General features: G+C 42.1%; 1 protein-coding gene across 1 annotated transcript in view; it reads left to right on the forward strand.

Moving 5' to 3' along the window:
• The window catches only part of LOC109972169 (F-box-like/WD repeat-containing protein TBL1XR1), a 67,369-nt gene that overhangs the window by 33,104 nt on the left and 21,332 nt on the right, over positions 1-12,933 (forward strand). Inside the window, exon 2 of the mRNA XM_020620863.1 lies at positions 1,602-1,666. The gene's annotated coding sequence lies outside the window, so the exon portion shown is untranslated. The remainder of the gene's footprint in view (positions 1-1,601; positions 1,667-12,933) is intronic.

The following is a 12,933-nucleotide window of genomic DNA, read 5'->3' on the forward strand; positions in this document are numbered from 1 at the left end:
ACCTGAGCGCTGCAATTTTTTTTAGAGAATTAATTGATTGAGGAAATTGTCAGATTGGTCAAAAATTGTCTGATGTATAAAATGTCCAAAAATGGGAAAATGCCAATGGCAACTTCCCGGAGGTTTGTGGAGAAGTGCTGCCAAAGGCTTCTGTGAACCAGACTCGCGGAACAGTCTGGTAGCAGTGCATAGATACTGTATGTCACTCAGTGTGTCAACAATCTTGTGGTGTACTACTCATCTCACACTGTTGCTTAAAGATAGTTTTTAGCTGCTGAAAGATGTCACTGTGGCTGACTCACAGGTTAGAAAGGTCCCATTTCCTGCATTAACTGAGACAGCAAATACAATGAGGATATCAGTGAAGGCCTGGACATATCAAAGCAGGAAGAGGAGGGTGGGGGGAGCCAAGTGAGTTGCTTTGGAGTCTCATGGTGGCTTGAATTCCAGAACTTGCATAAAGTAGCTTTAAGACTGATGTCACCAAACAGCTTGGTTTGTATGGCCAGCAGTCCAAAACCCAGATATACTCAGTTTACTTTCACATATGACCAGAAGAACAACAATGGCAGAAAGAAGTGAGGCTGATATCACCAAACTCCATCCACTGATAAAAATTTAAATCAGCAGCATGGGATTCCAAAGATTGCACTAGGATACAAACTAGTTAAGCAGAGCTCCACCTCAGCCAACTACAACAGTCAGATCCTGCTTTTACATCAGTGTGTGAGTGATAGACTGTTAATGTAATGGTATATAATAGATAATACTACAGCAGTATAGTAAATGTAGTACAATGTTTTTCTGTACTGAGTAGCCTATTTCTACTTTTAATACTTGTCATAATACTTAATATTTCCAATGCAGGACTTTTACTTATAACAAAGTAGGCAACTTTTGCAGTGTATTATTAGTACTTTTATTTCAGTAAAGAAGGTGAATACTTCCTCTGTTAGTATTAACATGCAAACTAACATGCTTTGTTATATAACATGTTATAGTTATATGCTATATGTGCAGTCATGGCCAAAAACATTGGCACCCCTGCATTTCTGTCAGATAACGTGCCTTTTTCTCCCAGAAAATTGTAGCAATCACATTCTTTGGTATTCTCGTGTTTATTTCTTCAGTTTGCATTGGAATGACACAAAAAGCAGAGAAAAAAGCCAAATCTCATCCACTGTACACAGAACTTTATAGCACGGTTAGAGGTCACAAACTTGAAAGGATACTTTAATATAGTCAAAAGACATTATAAAATCTCATCCAACGTTTTGGAAAGTATATTGTGAAGAGAAATATAGGTCAATTTAATGAAATCACACACACTTTGCTGAATCTTTTCAAATGTATTTTTTATGCTATAAAAACTCCTTCCAGGTATAAATATGCAATATTCATTGTTATGTTATGTGCAGTGGTTAGTATTACTTTAAAATATATTTACTACCAGAGATAGATTCGTTGTTGTTTTTTTAAGTGACCTTGAACTTTGGGTGCAGTGATAGTGCAGGCCAGTACTGTAGAGAAGTGTTTATCAAAAGATTTTTACATTATCAGTTTTATTTAGTCTCATCTAATATATTTCCATTTTGTTGCAGGTTCTGGTCCATGGTACAAGGCTGAGACTGAACATACTGGTGGTGCATACAGACTTACTGCTGTGGTGAGTTGTCTACAGTCAGGTTGAGCTGTACAATGGTTCTATTTGTCTAATGACATCATAGACGATGTTTTCTGAGCCTGAAAATGAAAAGGTTGCCTGGATTTTGTAGTTTATTCTTTTACAACAAAGGCTCTTGAATAACCTGTTATTAGTTCCTTGCTGATTTTGGTCCTTGTAGCTTGATGTTTGCTTTGTTGTTCATTCTCAGGAAAAGTAGCATCTCCCTTTTACAAAACCTACCTCCTTGGTGGTGTTCCCAGGAGGCTACATTTTTAATTGCTTGTGAGTGGTTTCTTTGTCTGAGATGCCGAGTAGTTGTCGGCTAACAAATTAGAGGGCTCCCGTAGGTGCTGGGTTTTCAGCGATATCACAGGAACGCAGCAGGTATGAGGTAATTCTAGAAAAATATCATGTTGCAGGATTTAAATAAAAAGCAAAGGGACAGGTCACCTCTACAGTCTAATGCAGTTATTGTTTTACCAAGAATAATGCAGAAAAGGAATGTGTTGTTGACTGAGGGCATTTTCAGATAAGCTCGTTTGCTTCCGTCCAAATCAGTGGCTTATCAGGTTTTTTATTGGCTTTGTTTCTTTTCATACAGAAAAAAAAAAATCAGGTGACCCAAAACACATTTAATCTGTCCAAATATCATCAAAGCAATGTCCAGGTCAGTCAGGAATCATTCTCTAGCTCGCCCTTCAAACTGCTCTAGGGTTGACATAATGATTTTCATTACAGATTAGTCTATCCATTAGCAATTTTCTTGATTAAGTAATCACTTGTTTGGTCCATAAAATGGTAAAAACACATTTAAAAAAAGCCTGTCACAAATTTCTCTGTAACTGGACTTCCTCTCAAAGGTCTCAGGACAGTTGGTTTGTTCCATGGTCAGATATGATGGCTGTGTGAAGAGACTCTCAATGTGTTTGTAAAGCAACAGGAAATACAAAATAACAATGACAGTTTTGTTGTAGTAAACAACATAGATGTGAAAATGATGTGAAAGTTGATTAATGGTCTATGTAATACATGAGTAGTATTGTTAATGTCACTGCTTCCCCACATTCTGACCACATTTTCCATAAACCCAGCTGACCTTTGTGACCCTCCCCCTCCCTGGCCTCTTATTTTAATGTGAACAAACGTGTTAGAAGTGAATTCTTTTTTAGACTTAACTGTGATTGCCAGAAAGGTTGACAGCTTCAGTTTGACTTCCATTGAAAGAAAAGCTCGCACTTCCTGTTTTGTACTCTTCAAGTTCATGTGAGCTCTAACCAGAAGCACATAATGCTACACTTGGCCAGGACTCATAGAACCTGTCAGACTCCTTAGGGATGTCCGTGTTTGTTTACATTTCAGTACCCAAGGACATTCCGCCTGACTTGCTGACATTGTTCATTTGGTTGTCTGGTTGAACCCAGATGCTGTGCTGTGACAGCTACACTACTGCTCTCTCCCAGTTTGGCAACTAGCTGAGTTAATGTCAGGTCAGCATTATTGCAATTCTTTGTTTTTCTCACTGTAGAGCCCTCAGCTCTGCTTGTTTATTTCAGTCATGCTGAAATATTTCAGCAGTGTAGTCCTTAGTCATCCAGTGTGGTTTTTTTTTTTTTTTTTTTTTTTTTTTTTTTTTTTACATGCATAGCCTATAAGCACTTGTGCATGGTTTTCATTCGACTCAGCACCAGAGACCAAGTACCAAGTCATTCTGTATGGCAGAGGAGCTAATTTTCTACTGGGATAATAATGTGTGACCAAAAGATAATTTTACAGATAATTTTATTTGAGGCGAATTAACTGTGATGTCAGAGGAGCACATTGATCTGTGTTGTGCGATCTATTTATTTATTTAATTTTTTGTCCAGTGTTGTTTTTGTGCTGAGCATGACATGTTGCCCAGCTTGCTTTGTTGTTACAGAGTAGCTCTATACTGAGCAGTTATTGACTTTGAATCAGAGCTCTTGAGGCCAGGAGTTAAAGACAAACAACACACCCAATTTGTTTGTGCCCTGCAGAAACCTTTCACTAGCAACTTTGCTTTTAATTTCACACTGTCTTCTTGTACTGTTTCACAAGTATAAAATGTCTTTCATGACCTCAGGAGCAGCACAAAATAACATGAATGGCAGAACAACATTACAGAGCCTGGTTTTAGGAGACTGTTGGCAGGGTTTCACTTCTTGTCTGAATTGTGAACAGTCTTTATAATACATGGCTTGAGATTCTTGACTGTTTTTTGTGTCTTTAATGGATGTAGTTGTGTGGAACAGTGTGTTGCTCCCACATGGCTGTTGCATGAAACAAGAGAAGAAAGAAGGCTTTGTGATTCAGCCCACAGTATTGATTTGTGCAGCAGTTTGCCTAGAAATTAGTTTGCACACTACACCTTTTGCAGAATGTGCTGCAGTTCTCAAGATACACCTCAAATATTTCAGACACTTCTCTGCTAGCATGTCATAAAGGAAGTCAGAAATTCCATACGTCTTGCAAAGGGCCTGGTTAACCCTGATGCTCAAAGATAAAGTAAATAGAGAGATAGAACATGAGATAATCTCAGTGCCTGCAGTCCATGTGTCGAAGTGTCCTTGGGCAAGACACTGAACCCCCCGTTGCCCCCGATGGTTAGAGCCATCGGTTGAGCCACAGATGGCTGCCTCGGTTCTGTACCAGAAACAAATTCCTTGTATGTAACATACTTGGCCAATAAAGGTGATTATCCTTATCCTATTATCCTTAAGTACCTACAAGGTTTAGGTAATAGAATGTAAGTTTAGATTTGTAAGCTCTGTTTTCTTTTGTCCAAATCGGTCGCAAAGATACAGAATGATACATCTTAGACCTCAGGAAGAGCCATGTAATTTAGCTACCATTAAAAACAATTTCAATTGCACTTATGGTTGGGATGTACAGTGCATTTTGTCATTTATGTCTGTTTAAACAAAGTAATAATAACATTTGGAGGAGGAGTTCAAGTGTCTTGGGGTCTTGTTCACGAGTGAGGGAAGGATGGAACGGGAGATTGACAGGCGGATTGGTGCAGCTTCTGCAGTAATGCGGTCGGTGTACCGGTCCATCATGGTGAAGAAGGAGCTGAGCTGTAAGGCGAAGCTCTCAATTTACTGGTCGATCTACGTTCCGACTCTCACCTATGGTCATGAGCTTTGGCTCATGACTTTGGTTCATGACCATAAGGGCAAGATCACAGATACAGGCGGCCGAAATGAGCTTCCTCTGCAGGGTGGCCGGGCACACCCTTAGAGATAGGGTGAGGAGCTCGGTCACCCGGGAGGAGCTCAGAGTAGAACCGCTGCTCCTCCACATCTAGAGGAGCCAGCTGAAGTGGCTCGGGCATCTGTTTCAGATGCCTCCTGGACGCCTTCCTAGGTTGGTGTGCCTGGGCATCGGGGAGGAGCCCCGGGGGAAGCCCCAGGACATGCTGGGGGGACTATGTCTCTCGGCTGGCCTGGGAACGCCCCGGCATTCCCCTGGAGGAGCTGGAGGAAGTGTCTGGAGAGAGGGAGGTCTGGGCATCTTTGCTTAGACTGCTGCCCCCGCAACCCGGTTCCGGATAAGCGGAGGAAAATCGATGGATGGATAATAACATTTGATTTTGGTGACTTACAGCTGTAATAGTTGACATATAGCCTAGACTGTCAGAAAATGAACACGGTTATGCCCTAGTTTACCAGCAAGCTTCTCCTGTCAGTTAACCACAGCACATTACTCTGCATTTGATGTGTGCCAGCTTGCATTACGAACAATTCCTTTTATTTCTAATTCCTCACTGAGATGTTTATTCATGCACATTTTTGTTAGCTTCCTAGTCCCGTTTGGATGGATGCATGTCGCAGAAACAGTCGGTAAAAGGCTGTGCCTTGCTTTTTAACAGAGATAGTTAAACAAACCAGACTCAGATAACATTAGGCTATACAAAACCAGCCACGTCGTTGTGACAGCCTTTTCTCTTCTAAAGTATGCCACGAGGTTTGAAAAACTTGATGGTACATCCATGGATTGGACAGTGTCACCAGTGAAGTGATAATTCCCCTGAGGACAGGGGGAAGTACTGAGCAAATTGGTACATCAAAATGAGTAGAAGAAGATGACAAACCACCATCTAGGGCTGTCTTTTCTTCTAATGCACACTGGCTGACAAAAAGTAAAATATAATAAAATCAAAACAAAGGCTCAACTAGAAGAGTCTCAGTCGAGTGATGGGTCTCTCGACCAATGACTTGACTATTTGACTGTTAGGGGGCAGACCTAGCAATAGCCATGTCTCAGAAGAAAAAAATTGCCTCTAAGATCATTCCTTCAACAGAAATACAAGTGTGGTGTCTGTCTCATTATTCCAACAAATCCATATGGCAGCCTGACATTGTATATAATCAATTTAAATAGGTACAACTCAACTATTGCATCATATGCAGCTGTCTTTTTATTGATTTGTTTTAATGCTCATAAATGTTTTGTCACTCTTTTGCATTTGATTACCTTTAATGTAGTTGAAATCAGTTTATGATAGAGAGAGAGAGAGAGAGAGAGAGAGAGAGAGAAAATTCCCCAATCGCCCCCCACTTTGGGGCGGTCTTGTATTCCTTCCTTCAAGCTTGGGTCCTCTACCAGAGGCCTGGGAGCTTGAGGGTCCTTTGCTATCACTTGTGATTGCTACATCTATCACTACGGCCTTCTTCCTCTGCTTGTCCACCACTACTATGTCCGGTTGGTTGGTCATTACCAGTTTGTCAGCTTGTATCTGGAAGTCCTACAGGATCTTAGCTTGGTCATTCTCAACCACCTTTGGAGGTGCTTCCCATTTTGACTTTGGGACTTCCAGCCTGTACTTGGCACAGATGTTTCTGTACACTATGCCAGCCACTTGGTTATGGCGTTCCATGTATGCCCTGCCTGCTAGCATATTGCACCCCGCTGTTATGTGCTGGATTGTCTCAGGGGCATCTTTGCACAGCCTGCACCTGGGGTCCTGTCTGGTATGGTAGACCCCGGTCTCTATTGATCTTGTACTTAGAGCTTGTTCTTGTGCTGCCATGATTAGTGCCGCTGTGCTGCTTTTCAGTCCAGCTTTGTCCAGCCACTGGTAGGATTTTTCGATATCAGCCACTTGTACTATTTGACGGTTGTACATACCACGCAGAGGTTTGTCCTTCCATGAGGGTTCCTGCTCTACTTTCACTTGTTCCTCTGGCTTCTGCTGCCTGAGGTATTCACTAAGCACGTCATCACTCGGGCCATCTTCCTGATGTATTCTTGGATCTTTGTTGTTTCATCCTGGATAGTGGCATTGACGCTCACTAATCCTCGGCCTCCTTCCCTCCGCTTAGTGTGCAGTCTCAGGATGCTGGAATTGGGGTGAAACCCGCCGTGCATTGTAAGGAGCTTCCTTGTTTTGATGTCAGTGGCCTCTATCTCCTCCTTTGGCCAGCTTATTATGCTGGCAGGGTACCTGATGACCGGCAGGGCGTAGGTGTGAATTGCCCGGACTTTGTTCTTTCTTTTCAGCTGACTTCTCAGGACTTGCCTTACTCTCTGCAGGTATTTGGTGGTTGTTGCTTTTCTTGCGGCCTCTCATTTGCCTGCGGGATCCCAAGGTACTTGTAGCTGTCCTCAACATCTGCTATGTTGCCTTCTGGTAGTACAATCCCCTCAGTTCTGACTACCTTCCCTCTCCTCGTTACCATTCGGCCACACTTATCCAGTCCGAATGACATTCCGATGTCCTGGCTGTAGATCCTAGTGGTGTGGATCAGTGAGTCGATGTCTCATTCACTCCTTGCATACAGCTTGATGTCATCCATGTAGAGGAGGTGGCTGATGGTTGCTCCATTCCGTAGACGGGATAGCTCAGTGGGTAACACCACTGACTTTGGTAATAAGTCATGGTCAATATCCCGCTTGGATCTTTAGGCAAGGCCCTTAATGCTATCTGCCTACCTCACAGGTAATGAGAGTTAGAAAAATAAGAGTCACACCGGCTTGGACGTTGCCCGGGTCAACAAGGTCCGTGTCAGGTGTTGGGGAACCAGGGTAACCTGATGAGAAGTGGGCTACTGGAACAAGACATTCATGGACAAGAGAGGAGAACAGGGAACTATTGGAATGCTACTAAACAAGTAGAGAGAGGGTTACATACGGAGGATGTGGGACCTATGGATATATATATATCGACTCACTGATCCACACCACTAAGATCTACATTTGGACTGGATAACAAGGAGAGGGAAGGTAGTCAGAACTGAGGGGACTACCAGAAGGCAACATCAGGTACCCCGCCAGCATAATAAGCTGGCCAAAGGAGGAGATAGAGGCCACTGACATCAAGACAAGGAAGCTCCTTACAATGCACGGCGGGTTTCACCCCAAGTCCAGCATCCTGAGACTGTACACTAAGCGGAAGGAAGGAGGCCGAGGATTAGTGGCCCCAGTTCTCTTCACTTTATACATGCTGCCCTTAGGCAATATTATCAGGTAACACAGCATTTCTTTCCATTGCTATGCAGATGATATTCATTTATATTTATCTATGATTCAGATCAGTTGGTCAAATGTCAAGAATTCCTTCAAGACATAAAGGCCTGGATGGCCTTGCATACAGTGAGGAACAGAAGTATTTGAACACCCTGCGAAGTTCTCCCACTTAGAAATCATGGAGGGGTCTGAAATTCACATTGTAGGTGCATTCCCACTCTGAGAGACAGAATTTTTTTAAAAATTCAGGAAATCACATTGTATGATTTTTAAAGAATTTATTTGTCTTGCACTGCTGAACATAAGTATTTGAACACCTGAGAAACAGCAAGAATTCTGGCTCTCAAAGACCTGTTACTGTGCCTTGAAAAAGTCCACCCCTACTCCACTCATTAATCTAAATTAGTAGCACCTGTCTGAGCTCTTTAAAGACACATGTCCACCCCACAGTCAGTCAGACGCCAACTACTACCATGGGCAAGACCAAAGAGCTGTCAAAAGAAAACCAGAGACAAAATTGTGGACCTCCACAAGGCTGGAAAGGGCTACGGGGCAATTGCCAAGCAGCTTGGTGAAAATAGATCAACTGTTGGAGCAATTGTTAGAAAATGGAAGAGGCTAAAGACGACTGTCAGTCTCCCTCGGACTGGGGCGCCATGCAAGATCTCACCTCGTGGGGTATCACTGATGATAAGAAAGGTGAGGAATCAGCCCAGAACTACAAGGGAGGAGCTGGTCAATGACATGAAGAGAGCTGGGACCACAGTTTCAAAGGTCACTGTCAGTAGAACACTACGCCGTCATGGTTTCAAATCATGCATTGCACAGAAGGTTCCCCTGCTCAAGTCATCACATGTCCAGGCCCATCTGAAATTTGCCAAAGACCATCTGGATGATCCAGAGGAGGCATGGGAGAAAGTCATGTGGTCAGATGAGACCAAAGTAGAACTTTTTGGTCTAAACTTCACTCATCGTGTTTGGAGGAAAAAGAAGGGGCTGATTCCTCACCTTTCTTATAATCAGTGATACCTCACGAGGTGAGCTCTTGCATGGCGTCCCAGTCCGAGGGAGACTGACAGTCGTCTTTAGCCTCTTCCATTTTCTAACAATTGCTCCAACAGTTGATCTATTTTCACCAAGCTGCTTGGCAATTGCCCCATAGCCCTTTCCAGCCTTGTGGAGGTCCACACTTTTGTCTCTGGTGTCTTTTGACAGCTCTTTGGTCTTGCCCATGGTAGTAGTTGGCATCTGACTGACTGTGGGGTGGACAGGTGTCTTTAAAGAGCTCAGACAGGTGCTACTAATTTAGATTGAGTGGAGTAGAAGTGGACTTTTTTAAGGCACAGTAACAGGTCTTTGAGAGCCAGAATTCTTGCTGTTTCTCAGGTGTTCAAATACTTATGTTCAGCAGTGCAAGACAAATAAATTCTTTAAAAATCATACAATGTGATTTCCTGATTTTTTTTTTTAAATTCTGTCTCTCAGAGTGGGAATGGACCTACAATGTGAATTTCAGACCCCTCCATGATTTCTAAGTGGGAGAACTTGCAAAATCGCAGGGTGTTCAAATACTTCTGTTCCTCACTGTATGCAAGGCAACGCCTGGAGCTTGTGTGTGTCATTGTGGACAGAGACTGCCATGACAGCTAGAGTTCATCTTGGGTACAAACCTAGCATGACACACACACACACACACACACACACACAAACTGCTCAGACCCCTTTTTCAAGGTTTTTACAAAATAGGCCACTATATTAGGCAGTTTGAGTCTCAATGTGTAATTTCTGTTTCCAAATTTCTTCTTTATTCAGTTTCCCTGTTTTGATTAAAAATAATGAATTTCTATAGATGACATTTGTGTTATTCTACAATTATTACATGATTTCATAGATTTAACATTATAGTACATTTTATTGATGGCATCATTGAGTAGTACAAGTTGAGCTGATTTTGGGAATGTTGAAAATAAAAAAATATAAAATGGCAAAAATCCAAATGATGTAATATATAAACAGTGGTTTGTGGTAGGCTACAGAGGGTTAAAATAGCAGTAAGACATTGGCTGTGTTACCAAAACAAGACCTTACTGAAACAGTCTGAGCACTTTCTTTTGTTAATGTTAGACTGTGTGAGAGTGCATTTTTAAAAGGCAGGTGCATGCCATGAAACTGAGAAAACTAACAAACTGCTACCCCACACTGTATGTGTGACCTTGTCTGTCTCGGTTTGTGATAATATCCACCATTTAGGTGTCATGTTCTTTGAAGGCGCTGCTGCATCAATACATAAAGACCCAAGCTGTGATGGCTGCAGCTCTGATTCGCCTCTGCACATGGAAAAGGTGTTCATTCCTATTTAAAGGCTCTGTCTGGAACAAGATGGTTTTGGTCTGTTTTCAGAGACTTGCAGAAAGAAATTCAGACAGCAGGGGATGAGATGACTTTAAAGACATGGAAAATAGATTCTCACAACATGGCAACAGGCATGCAAAATAAGGTGTGAACAAAGGCCAAGGATGGTTTATTTTCAGTCTGCAGTAATCCATGGCTATGGCTAAAATCCTGACAGAGGAACTGCAAAGGTGCAAAACATGGAACTCCACCACAATAACACATGCGCACCCATGGTAACACCAATCTTGTTATTTATTTAGGTGGCATAGTTGTTGATGCTACAGCACAACTCCACCTGTACAAATGCCTCAAGACACATTACTTGAGTCAGTGGTGGTTGGGACTGAAGACTACCAAACAAACAAATAAACAAAAAAATCTCTACAGCCTGCTCCTTGTTTGTGCTTGGTAGCTTGAAGAAGCATTAGCCACTGCTAGCATAACACACCCTGAATCTCTGTCTGAACTGACAGCAGGCTGGTGCAGCATTGTGGAAAGAAGACAAGAAAGAAGACTGTGTGGAATAAAAAAAAGACAAAAGTTCTCTTTTAAAGGCAAGAGTAATCAACCTAGGTAGGTAACAACAATGCTAGCATTAGCAACTCCTTCAAAACGACCTTTACTCATGTAAAATGTTTTGATGTGCAGTTGCTGGATACAAAAAATGCACCACAATCTGCATCTGGCTTTCCTCTCCCGCTGTCCAGGGTTTCTAGTCTCTTGGAAAAACAGATTGCACACTGGCAGGCCTAGCTCTGCCTCACATGGCCTATGTGAGTTCACCAAGGCTATCTGTCTGTCAGTGACAGATGGTAGCATGGCGGCCTTGCTGATCAGCTTTGCTTGACAGGCAGTTAAACCTGCTCTAGGGAGCTTGTGTCCATCTGAATGCAGCAGGTCAGCAAGGGCCACTGAATCAGTGGTGGTTACTCACAGCGGTGGCTTTAATTAGAAAACCTCATCTCAATCAGAATCCCAACTACAGCTAGAACAACTTTCAATCTTTGGTGTCCTGACTAACTTGGTAACTCGGAAGCATCAGCTGACTACCGACATGAACTGGCCCAAACTTCAGCATAATAAATATATTAAGATGTACAGCTGTTTTAAAATAGATAAAATATTTTACACAGAGAGGAGAAGGCACTCCATAAACACCAAAACCCAATTTTCCAAACCAGTAATCTCACTCACTGGTCTCTTGGAGTACTGCTAAAATGCTCCTTACAAACTGAGAGCCCAAGGAATTCAGAGTCAGTTGCACCTGTACAGCCAAATAACTTCCCACTCTAATTTTAACTTGCATATACATATGAGTGAAATGCTCATACTGTCAAACCCTGGCCAAGAACTGAGCAAGAAGGACCTTGGTCAGGGAGGTGAGCAAATCCCTAACCGTCACTAAAGCTACATTTACATTACATGTTAAAGTGACCCAATTCCATTTTTTTTCTTGGAAGTGATCTGATGTTTTCTCAGAAGTGTAGACAAATCTATTTTCCAAACCACGTCTGGCCTACTTGCACACATGGTCCTAGATTTGATTCATATCCAGACTCCTGATTATGCAATTGCTGTCAGATCAGAACTCATGTTTTTTTAAACTACTTCTTCTTCTACTTTTAATATCTCACTCCTCTGTGCATGTGCCCTTTAGCAATCACTGAGTGTCTTCAAAACCGATAAAAATAAACTTGGAGAAGTGCAACAACAGCAAAAGAGGTCAGCTGAGAGACAAGAATGCTTCAGATTTTTTTAGACATTCACAGAGAACCTTCTGTTCAAGCCAAAGTGCAAGAAACATACGGTACTGTAACTGAGCAGTTTGTGGAAATTGCACAGTTTGAATGCTGCACAAATTTGACTATTCTTTTTGTACAATTCAATTCATTCACTTTGATTTGTATAGCACCAAATCACAACAAAAGTCACCTCAGGACACTTTACAAAGTGAGGTCTAGACTTACTATTATTATGATGATTATAGAGGAGAAACCCAACAATTCCCCCTTGAGCCGCAGTTTGTGACAGTGGGGAGGGAAAAAAAAACTCATCACATTGTGATCACATCGAAATCACATTGTATGATTTTTAAAGAATTTATTTGTCTTGCACTGCTGAACATAAGTATTTGAACACCTGAGAAAATTAGTGTTAATATTTGGTACAGAAACCTTTGTTTGCAATTACAGAGGTCAAACGTTTCCTGTAGTTCTTGACCAGGTTTGCACACACTGCAACAGGGATTTTGGCCCACTCCTCCACACAGATCTCCTCTAGATCTGTCAGGTTTCGGGGCTGTCACTGAGCAACGCGGAGTTTAAGCTCCCTCCAAAGATGTTCTATTGGATTGAGGTCTGGAGACTGGCTAGGCCACTCCAGAACCT

The sequence above is a fragment of the Monopterus albus genome, unplaced genomic scaffold, assembly GCF_001952655.1.
Source record: "Monopterus albus unplaced genomic scaffold, M_albus_1.0 scaffold250.1, whole genome shotgun sequence".
In the NCBI taxonomy this organism is placed as follows: Eukaryota; Metazoa; Chordata; class Actinopteri; order Synbranchiformes; family Synbranchidae; genus Monopterus; species Monopterus albus.